Here is an 11206-nt window from a genome sequence, read left to right as displayed (position 1 = left end):
GTTCCAGACCTGACACATAGATGGCGCCATTTTAGGGTCAGGTCAGGTCAAATTATGCTTAAAATTCAAGAAAAATACGTAAATTAACCCAGAATCTTGTAATTTTTGACATTTATGAAGTTCCAGACCTGTCATATAGATGACGCCATTTTAGGGTCAGGTCAGGTCAAATTATGCTTAAAATTCAAGAAAAATACGTAAATTAACCCAGAATCTTGTAATTTTTGACATTTCTGAAGTTCCAGACCTGACACATAGATGGCGCCATTTTAGGGTCAGTTAGGTCAAATTATGCTTAAAATTCAAGAAATATACGTAAATTAACCCACAATCTTGTAATTTTTGACATTTCTGAAGTTCCAGACCTGACACATAGATGGCGCCATTTTAGGGTCAGTTAGGTCAAATTATGCTTAAAATTCAAGAAAAATACGTAAATTAACCCAGAATCTTGTAATTTTTGACATTTATGAAGTTCCAGACCTGTCATATAGATGACGCCATTTTAGGGTCAGGTCAGGTCAAATTATGCTTAAAATTCAAGAAAAATACGTAAATTAACCCAGAATCTTGTAATTTTTGACATTTCTGAAGTTCCAGACCTGTCATATAGATGGCGCCATTTTAGGGTCAGGTCAGGTCAAATTATGCTTAAAATTCAAGAAAAATACGTAAATTAACCCAGAATCTTGTAATTTTTGACATTTCTGAAGTTCCAGACCTGTCATATAGATGGCGCCATTTTTGAGTCAAAATAGGCGCCAAAATTCAAAAACAATATGTAAAATAAAGGAAAAAACAGTAATTTTTGACATTTCTGAAGTTCCAGACCTGACACATAGATGGCGCCACTTTAGGGTCAAAATGGGCGCCAAATTTCAAAAAAATATGTAAATAAAGTAAAAACCAGTAATTTTTGACATTTCTGAAGTTCCAGACCTGACACATAGATGACGCCATTTTAGGGTCAGGTCAGGTCAAATTATGCTTAAAATTCAAGAAAAATACGTAAATTAACCCAGAATCTTGTAATTTTTGACATTTCTGAAGTTCCAGACCTGTCATATAGATGGCGCCATTTTTGAGTTAAAATAGGCGCCAAAATTCAAAAACAATATGTAAAATAAAGGAAAAAACAGTAATTTTTGACATTTCTGAAGTTCCAAACCTGACACATAGATGACGCCATTTTAGGGTCAGGTCAGGTCAAATTATGCTTAAAATTCAAGAAAAATACGTAAATTAACCCAGAATCTTGTAATTTTTGACATTTCTGAAGTTCCAGACCTGTCATATAGATGGCGCCATTTTTGAGTTAAAATAGGTGCCAAAATTCAAAAACAATATGTAAAATAAAGGAAAAAACAGTAATTTTTGACATTTCTGAAGTTCCAAACCTGACACATAGATGACGCCATTTTAGGGTCAGGTCAGGTCAAATTATGCTTAAAATTCAAGAAAAATACGTAAATTAACCCAGAATCTTGTAATTTTTGACATTTATGAAGTTCCAGACCTGACACATAGATGGCGCCATTTTAGGGTCAGTTAGGTCAAATTATGCTTAAAATTCAAGAAAAATACGTAAATTAACCCAGAATCTTGTAATTTTTGACATTTCTGAAGTTCCAGACCTGACACATAGATGACGCCATTTTAGGGTCAGGTCAGGTCAAATTATGCTTAAAATTCAAGAAAAATACGTAAATTAACCCAGAATCTTGTAATTTTTGACATTTCTGAAGTTCCAGACCTGTCATATAGATGGCGCCATTTTTGAGTTAAAATAGGCGCCAAAATTCAAAAACAATATGTAAAATAAAGGAAAAAACAGTAATTTTTGACATTTCTGAAGTTCCAGACCTGACACATAGATGACGCCATTTTAGGGTCAGGTCAGGTCAAATTATGCTTAAAATTCAAGAAAAATACGTAAATTAACCCAGAATCTTGTAATTTTTGACATTTCTGAAGTTCCAGACCTGTCATATAGATGGCGCCATTTTTGAGTTAAAATAGGCGCCAAAATTCAAAAACAATATGTAAAATAAAGGAAAAAACAGTAATTTTTGACATTTCTGAAGTTCCAGACCTGACACATAGATGGCGCCATTTTAGGGTCAGGTCAGGTCAAATTATGCTTAAAATTCAAGAAAAATACGTAAATTAACCCAGAATCTTGTAATTTTTGACATTTCTGAAGTTCCAGACCTGTCATATAGATGGCGCCACTAAATTATGTTTTCGACTAACAGGTGGCGATACCAACATTAATAGTTACAGAAAGCTGTAATTTTTTTGACTTTCAAGTTTAGGTAACTGTTCTACAGATGGCGCCAGCATTGCTACAAATACAGGAACCTGTAGTTGTTTTTTGACATTTGACATCTTGACCTAATCTATAGGTCTAAAGATCAGCAATAGAATGGACTTCAAAGTTGATAATAAAGCTTTATTTTTATTATATATCGTAAATGGATTGTGTTTAAGCATAACGTTTGAATGGTTATGCAACCGCGGAAACTAATTGTTGCCGAACTTTCGTCTTTCCTTTGCATTCTTGAATAACGGAAATATAGATGGATTATTTTTGTGCATGAATTTTAAATTGTTATGCAACCATGAAAACACTAATTATTTTCTTTTTTCGGAGTTTTTTCAGATTATTGAAAGTCTGACACAAAACCTGTCCGTAACTGCGGCGTTCTCGCCAAACGCTACAGCTTGAAAAATCTAAAATTCGCATAGTCTAAATGTCCGAGAAAAATCGAAATTAAATGAAAACGAACAAAAGTTCGGACCGAACTAACATTAATCGAAAGTGGATGTCATAATTTTAAGTCCCTAACTAAACGGGATCTAAAACCCTTTCGAAACTGTGGCGTTCGAATTTTGATGAAAATTATTCCAAGTCCAAAGTCGGAACTGAAGCGTTCACATTGAACGCTACAGTTTCGAGAATCTATTCGGAACTGAAGCGTTCATATTGAACGCTACAGTTTCGAGAATCTATTCGGAACTGAAGCGTTCACATTGAACGCTACAGTTTCGAGAATCTATTCGGAACTGAAGCGTTCACATTGAACGCTACAGTTTCGAGAATCTATTCGGAACTGAGGCGTTCACTTTGAACGTTACAGTTTCGAAAGGACAAAATTAACAAAGACCAAAAGTCCGAGAAAAATTGAAATTAAATGGAAATGAACAAAAGTTCGGACCGAACTAACATTAATCGAAAGTGGATGTCATAATTTTAAGTCCCTAACTAAACGGGATCTAAAACCCTTTCGAAACTGTGGCGTTCGAATTTTGATGAAAATTATTCTAAGTCCAAAGTCGGAACTGAAGCGTTCACATTGAACGCTACAGTTTCGAAAATCTATTCGGAACTGAAGCGTTCACACTGGCGATTGCTTATGCAACCATGAAAGCAGAAATATGAAACGCTACAGTTTCGAAAACTCATTCGGAACTGAAGCGTTCACACTGGCGATTGTTTATGCAACCATGAAAGCACAAAAATGAAACGCCACAGTTGCGAAAACTCATTCGGAACTGATGCGTTTACACCGAACGCTACAGTTTTGAAACCTCGTTCGGAACTGATGCGTTCAAAAATGTCGAAATTTTTACAAGTCCAGTTTCGGAACTGTAGCGACTGCATGGACTTAGCGCGAAAAGGACACATTCAGTGGGAACTGTAGCGGTAGGGACCCGTAAAAAAAATAATAAAATATTTTATTTTTTGCTTTTTACCTTCCGTATACACATTTTTTTTTTTTTTTTTTTTTTTTTTTTTTTTTTTTTTTTTAAGTCCAAATTGGGAACTGTAGCGGTCAACAGAAAAAAAAACTTTTTCCATCAACCACATACAATTCCCATTTTTAATATAATATTATTATTTATATTAATATTATAATTATTCATAATATATTACTGAACATTTGCTTCTCCTCAGTTTCGTTCTTTGGTTTCCAATATCATTCACTTGATCATATTTAATTCAAGCTTGTTATCGGAGGAGAAACAAGTCTTTCACAATTTTCACCAGTTCTGCTTACCATGTGACGGATCTTTTGTTTTTCAACGGGCGGAACAATAATCGAGATTTTTACTGCTTGGTGTTTCGGGCTTTGTGTTTTATTTTATAGATCCGTCACATTATTCAAGTAAATTATTCAATTCAATTTGTCGTCTGCATTAGAGTCAAGATTATTAATTTCATCTCATTTGCAGACGACTTTGGATAAGAGCACTGGGTGGTCACGTTTTTTAACTAGCGGTGAATTAGCTAATTCGTTCGCAAAATGCACGTTACAGGCGGACTAATTCACATTTCGCTATTCATCGAGAAATTTTTATTCACAGCGGTATATTGTCTTTCTAGAGATTTACCACTTTTTATTTCATCGATGTATTTTTATTTTTAATTTAGCATAATATCATTAAACGGGGTCGCGATGTACGAGAGGTAACAGATCGTACGGACGCGCACATTTGATTTCATGTCAATCCATTCATCGTGCGTACTTGTCCGTCATCGCTGCCACTTACCATCAGTACTCCCTATATATGCCGCCGCGGCAGCGATCAGCTCTGAATCGCTCGATGCGTGAAACGATCGAAATCCCATAGTGCGCCGGCCGCTCGCTATGGGCGAGGGGTAGAGTAAAACGGTCTGATCGCTCGGTGCAAAAGTCCGTTTGGGTACTTAGAGACGGAATTTTAAAATTCTGATTTCGCAGATCAATTTCAAGGATTATTAGGACTCGAATGCTGTCGACCATGTTTTGTAAAAAAAGTTTTTTACGTTTTTACGGCAATTTGACTGAACGCTACAGTTTCGAAAAAAAGTCGGAACTGTGGCGTTCGATCGAAATTTTTCCAAGTCCGAAGTCGAAACTGTAGCGTTCGAACAAAATTTTTCTAAGTCCGAAGTCGAAACTGTAGCGGTCGACCAAAATTTTTCTAAGTCCGATTCGAAACTGTAGCGTTCGAACAAAATTTTTCTAAGTCCGAAGTCGAAACTGTAGCGTTCGGCGCTCATCTCGTCTAAGTCCGAACTCGGAAGTGTAGCGGTTGACAAATTTACATTGACCAAAAGTCCGAGAAAAATCGAAATTAAATCCAAACGAACAAATGTTTGGGTCGAACTAGCATCGATAGAAGGTAGATTTTATAATTTCAAGCTCCTAATTAAACGGGATCTAAAACCCTCTGGAAACTGAGGCGTTCGAAATTTTGATGAAAATTTTTCTAAGTCCGAAATAGGAACTGTGGCGGTCGAGCGAAATTTTTCTAAGTCCGTAGTCGAAACTGAGGTGTTCGAATTTTTGATAAAAATTTTTCTAAGTCTCATGTTGGAACTGTGGCGGTCGAGCGAAATTTTTCCAAGTCCGAAGTCGAAACTGTAGCGTTCGAACGAAATTTTTCTAAGTCCGAAGTCGAAACTGTAGCGTTCGGCGCTCATTCGTCTAAGTCCGAAGTCGGAAGTGTAGCGGTTGACAAATTTACATTGACCAAAAGTACGAGAAAAATCGAAATTAAATGCAAACGAACAAATGTTTGGGTCGAACTAACATCGATAGAAGGTAGATTTTATAATTTCAAGCTTCTAATTAAACGGGATCTAAAACCCTCTGGAAACTGAGGCGTTCAAAATTTTCATCAAAATTTTTCTAAGACCGAAGTAGGAACTGTGGCGGTTGACCGAAATTTTTCTAAGTCCGTAGTCGAAACTGAGGTGATCGAATTTTTGATGAAAATTTTTCTAAGTCTCATGTTGGAACTGTGGCGGTCGAGCGAAATTTTTCTAAGTCCGAAGTCGAAACTGTAGCGTTCGAACGAAATTTTTCTAAGTCCGAAGTCGAAACTGTAGCGGTCGACCAAAATTTTTCTAAGTCCGATTCGAAACTGAGGCGTTCGACCGAAATTTTTCTAAGTCCAATTCGAAACTGTGGCGGTCGAGCGAAATTTTTCTAAGTCCGAAGTCGAAACTGTAGCGTTCGGCGCTCATTCGTCTAAGTCCGAAGTCGGAAGTGTAGCGGTTGATAAATTTACATTGACCAAAAGTCCGAGAAAAATCGAAATTAAATGCAAACGAACAAAAGTTACGGTCGAACTAACACCAAACAAGGGTGGCTGTGATAATTTCAAACCCCTAACTAAACGGGATCTAAAACCCTCTGGAAACTGAGGCGTTCGAAATTTTGATGAAAATTATTCTAAGTCCGAAGTCGGAACTGAGGTGTTCGGTCGAAATGCCGTAAAAACGTAAAAAATATTTTTTTCAAAACACCGTTAACGGCATTCGAGTCCTAATGACCCTTGAAATTGATCTGCGAAATCAGAATTTTAAAATTCCGTCTCTAAGTACCCAAACGGACTTTTGCACCGAGCGATCAGACCGATTTACCCGACCCCTCGCCCATAGCGAGCGGCCGGCGCGCTATGGGATTTCGACCGTTTCGCGCATCGAGTGATTCAGAGCTGAACGCTGCCGCGCTGGCATATATAGGGATAGTAGTGGTGGTATGTAGCAGCGGACAAAAGCGTACGATCGAAATGTGATTTTATGTGCGTCCGATTATCTTGTTACCTCTCGTACACCGCGACTTACCCGTAGTTGGGACGATGGCCGGAATGTGTACCCTGTGGACCCACCATCGTTTGAGGGATGACAAATCTTGCCATTGACCATGCACAGCGAGATTGCGGATGCGGCGAGCGTTTCTATGTTAGCGGTCCAAATGCAATCAAAGATTTTATGTGTTCGTGTCAGAACGACCAAAAATTAACAAATGCGTCAACTCACTAAAGTCCGAGCGAGAATTTTGAAATAAATAAAATTTCATAAACTCGTAACGTGTGAATATTTCTAAAGAGAAATCTCACAATAAACCGTCGCTTTCAATCTAGCGAAGAGTATGGAGAATGTTTGAACTTTTGCTTGTCGACGACGATATTTTTTCTTTACGATAAAATTTCAAGTCGATGTGCCCAAAAATCTCTAAATTTTGAACTGGGAAATTATTTCTTCGTCCGATGAATCGCATTGATCTCTGTTTTTGACGAAAAAAAGACGGATAAAATGCAGCATTCAATCAAGGATATAAAATAAAAGAAAAATTTTCCGTAAAAACTATATTACAATGGAGGATTATGTTTCTACTTTTCGTCCGATGAGTCGCAACAAAAATAAGTAATCCATCCGTCGTTGTTCGTTTAGTCGATCTGAATGCACTGTAAAAATTTATTAAAGTAAAATGTTACGTTGCATTTCATGAATTTTGACAAACGTGTACCGAAATGTGTACAAATTATTTATTTCGACGACGACGACAACTTAGAACGGATGAATAAAATTAATTGTTGCAAGATTCAAACAAGGATGAAAAAGTCATAGAAAATTATTCCGTAACCATGATATTGGATTATTTTTTCTTCACTCTCTCCTCCGATGAGTCGCAACAAATAAAAATCCATAAATCAATTCATCCGTCGTTGTTCGTTTAGTCGATCTGAATGCACTGTAAAAATTTATTAAAGTAAAAATGTTACGTTGCATTTCATGAATTTTGACAAACGTGTACCCCGAAGTGTGTACAAATTATTTATTTCGACGACGACGACAACTTAGAACGGATGAATAAGAATAAAATTGTTGCAGGAGATTCAATCAAGGATGATGTGAGAAAAATGTCGAAAAATTTTCCATCCAGAAAGATCGCGTGGCGTTACGTCTCTTCTTACGAGGTTTTCGTTTCGCAGACACGCACACTTTCTTCAAAACAATAATAGGAAAGTGTTCAGTTTTTTATAAGAGCAGCAGGTGTCTTTCCGAAATTCTACGATTATTGTAGCTTATATGACTAGAAGGAAAGAAAGACTAAAACTCTCTTATTTTAAAACAAGAACGCAGTTCCCTGGTTGATCCTGCCAGTAGTCATATGCTTGTCTCAAAGATTAAGCCATGCATGTCTCAGTACAAGCCAAATTAAGGTGAAACCGCGAAAGGCTCATTAAATCAGTTATGGTTCCTTAGATCGTACCCACATTTACTTGGATAACTGTGGTAATTCTAGAGCTAATACATGCAAACAGAGCTCCAACCGGAAACGGAAGGAGCGCTTTTATTAGATCAAAACCAATCGGTGGCGGTCTCCGTCATCGTACAACTTGGTGACTCTGAATAACTTTACGCTGATCGCACGGTCTCGCACCGGCGACGCATCTTTCAAATGTCTGCCTTATCAACTGTCGATGGTAGGTTCTGCGCCTACCATGGTTGTAACGGGTAACGGGGAATCAGGGTTCGATTCCGGAGAGGGAGCCTGAGAAACGGCTACCACATCCAAGGAAGGCAGCAGGCGCGCAAATTACCCACTCCCGGCACGGGGAGGTAGTGACGAAAAATAACGATACGGGACTCATCCGAGGCCCCGTAATCGGAATGAGTACACTCTAAACCCTTTAACGAGGATCAATTGGAGGGCAAGTCTGGTGCCAGCAGCCGCGGTAATTCCAGCTCCAATAGCGTATATTAAAGTTGTTGCGGTTAAAAAGCTCGTAGTCGAATCTGTGTCCCGCGCCGCCGGTTCATCGTTCGCGGTGTCAACTGGCGTGCCGCGGGACGTCCTGCCGGTGGGCTTAGCTCGAGAGGGCGGCCCAACTCAATCCCGCCGCGGTGCTCTTCATTGAGTGTCGAGGTGGGCCGGCACGTTTACTTTGAACAAATTAGAGTGCTTAAAGCAGGCTAAAACTTCGCCTGAATACTGTGTGCATGGAATAATGGAATAGGACCTCGGTTCTATTTTGTTGGTTTTCGGAACCCCGAGGTAATGATTAATAGGAACGGATGGGGGCATTCGTATTGCGACGTTAGAGGTGAAATTCTTGGATCGTCGCAAGACGGACAGAAGCGAAAGCATTTGCCAAAAACGCTTTCATTGATCAAGAACGAAAGTTAGAGGTTCGAAGGCGATCAGATACCGCCCTAGTTCTAACCATAAACGATGCCAGCTAGCGATCCGCCGACGTTCTTCCGATGACTCGGCGGGCAGCTTCCGGGAAACCAAAGCTTTTGGGTTCCGGGGGAAGTATGGTTGCAAAGCTGAAACTTAAAGGAATTGACGGAAGGGCACCACCAGGAGTGGAGCCTGCGGCTTAATTTGACTCAACACGGGAAACCTCACCAGGCCCGGACACCGGAAGGATTGACAGATTGAGAGCTCTTTCTTGATTCGGTGGGTGGTGGTGCATGGCCGTTCTTAGTTGGTGGAGCGATTTGTCTGGTTAATTCCGATAACGAACGAGACTCTAGCCTGCTAAATAGGCGTATTTCGACATCCCAAAGGCCCGTCGATCCTGGGTTCGCCCGGTGGTCGTGCGCGGTTTTTACTGTCGGCGTACAAACAATTCTTCTTAGAGGGACAGGCGGCTTCTAGCCGCACGAGATTGAGCAATAACAGGTCTGTGATGCCCTTAGATGTTCTGGGCCGCACGCGCGCTACACTGAAGGAATCAGCGTGTCCTCCCTGACCGAGCGGTCCGGGTAACCCGCTGAACCTCCTTCGTGCTAGGGATTGGGGCTTGCAATTGTTCCCCATGAACGAGGAATTCCCAGTAAGCGTGAGTCATAAGCTCGCGTTGATTACGTCCCTGCCCTTTGTACACACCGCCCGTCGCTACTACCGATTGAATGATTTAGTGAGGTCTTCGGACCGGTACGCGATGGCGTTTCGACGTCGTCGATGTCGCTGGGAAGATGACCAAACTTGATCATTTAGAGGAAGTAAAAGTCGTAACAAGGTTTCCGTAGGTGAACCTGCGGAAGGATCATTAACGTGTCCTCGTACACACGAATTTTGACATATGTATAATTTATTATTATGCATTTTCATTTGATCGTGTCGATGTACACTTTATGTTTTTACAACACCGTCGTCGATGACATGGAGTCGACGGCACGATCTTTTGTCGTGCCGTTGCTTGTTTCTTTTTGAAACACCGTGTGTACGACGTTTTGAACTACGAATCGTACATATTCGGAAAAACAATAGCGTTACGCTGGCCCGCAGCGCCGGTCCTTGCGATCGAGTTTTTCACCTTTTTTGAACGAGAAAAACCGAATTCGCTCGGGCATACGGCTGTTTCTTCGGGTACCTAGATTTTTTGATTTTTTTTGTACTATCTCTCGATCTTTTCCAATGATGGAAAGAAGGAGGGACGCTTTCGGTTTTTCGACCGGATCGCGGAAAGTTGTGAACTCCACCGCGAAAGTCGAAAGACGTTAGAAGTCCTCTTTTTTCGGACACACGGAGAGGATGTAGCAGAGTAGTCGAGAAAGAAGAAAATCGCAGGTGTCGAATTAGGTTACGACACCGTGGGTTTTAAATGATTTACGCCCGGCTACGGGACCGGCGAGAAACGCTCCCGATTCTACGATTCGCGTGAATGATGTTCGTCGTTAGACGCTTCAAAGAGTTTTTTGAAAGCGCCGTTAAACGAGCGATCGCACACACATCACACCTTGCTTTTTTAATGTTTTTGGTAGATGTGGTAAAGTGATTTCGTTAGAAACGGTAAAATTCTCTTTACGGAGCGTACGACTGCACCATTTCAAAATTATATACACCGTCAATCGTCATTAAGTCACGATATAGAACGGTAAACTTGAGGATTTTATGTTAGACGCTCAGTCTGGCACGTCTATAAATTTTTTCGTCAAAATTCACGATCTGTCTTCGGTTTGGCGACGAAAAAATATAGAAAGAAAATTGAAACACGAACACAAAGACCGCCCGCGAAAATCTCTTTTCGCTTACGGCGGATACTAATTCGCTTTTTCATAACGAGTACGATGATGTAATGATGTGTTCATTCCGATCGATCAAAAACCGTCTCTTCGTCACACTTTTTAAAGTGCTTGACACACACACACGCACACTAAATGAAAGACACAATAAAGGAAAACTACCGAAAATGTAGTTTATGAGAGAAAGCAGCATTATTTATTAAAATTATTGCTGAGAAAAAGGAAATTGGCAAATTCCTAATTAAAATCGTATCGAACATGTCCCATCTTCACACATACATGCTCGTACTTTGCGTGTAAAAGCGGAGACCGCGTGAAAAAGAAAAGTGCTTCTTTTTCGGTGCGCGGATACAAATTTGTGTTTGGGTTAATATTTTTTTTAATTTTTTC

At 39.8% G+C, this 11206-nt stretch overlaps 1 non-coding gene across 1 annotated transcript; it reads left to right on the top strand.

Annotated features, from left to right (window-relative positions):
* The first annotated feature begins 7922 nt into the window (after window positions 1–7922).
* LOC148165517 (small subunit ribosomal RNA) lies at window positions 7923–9843 on the top strand. Its single transcript, XR_015771405.1, has one exon. It is a non-coding gene; the product is annotated as a small subunit ribosomal RNA (ribosomal RNA).
* Window positions 9844–11206: the final 1363 nt, after the last annotated feature.

Source organism: Gnatocerus cornutus, unplaced genomic scaffold (assembly GCF_029298725.1).
Source record: "Gnatocerus cornutus isolate USDA-ARS CGAHR unplaced genomic scaffold, icGnaCorn1.1 ctg00000295.1, whole genome shotgun sequence".
In the NCBI taxonomy this organism is placed as follows: domain Eukaryota; kingdom Metazoa; phylum Arthropoda; class Insecta; order Coleoptera; family Tenebrionidae; genus Gnatocerus; species Gnatocerus cornutus.
This window is presented reverse-complemented; position numbering and strand designations above follow the sequence as displayed.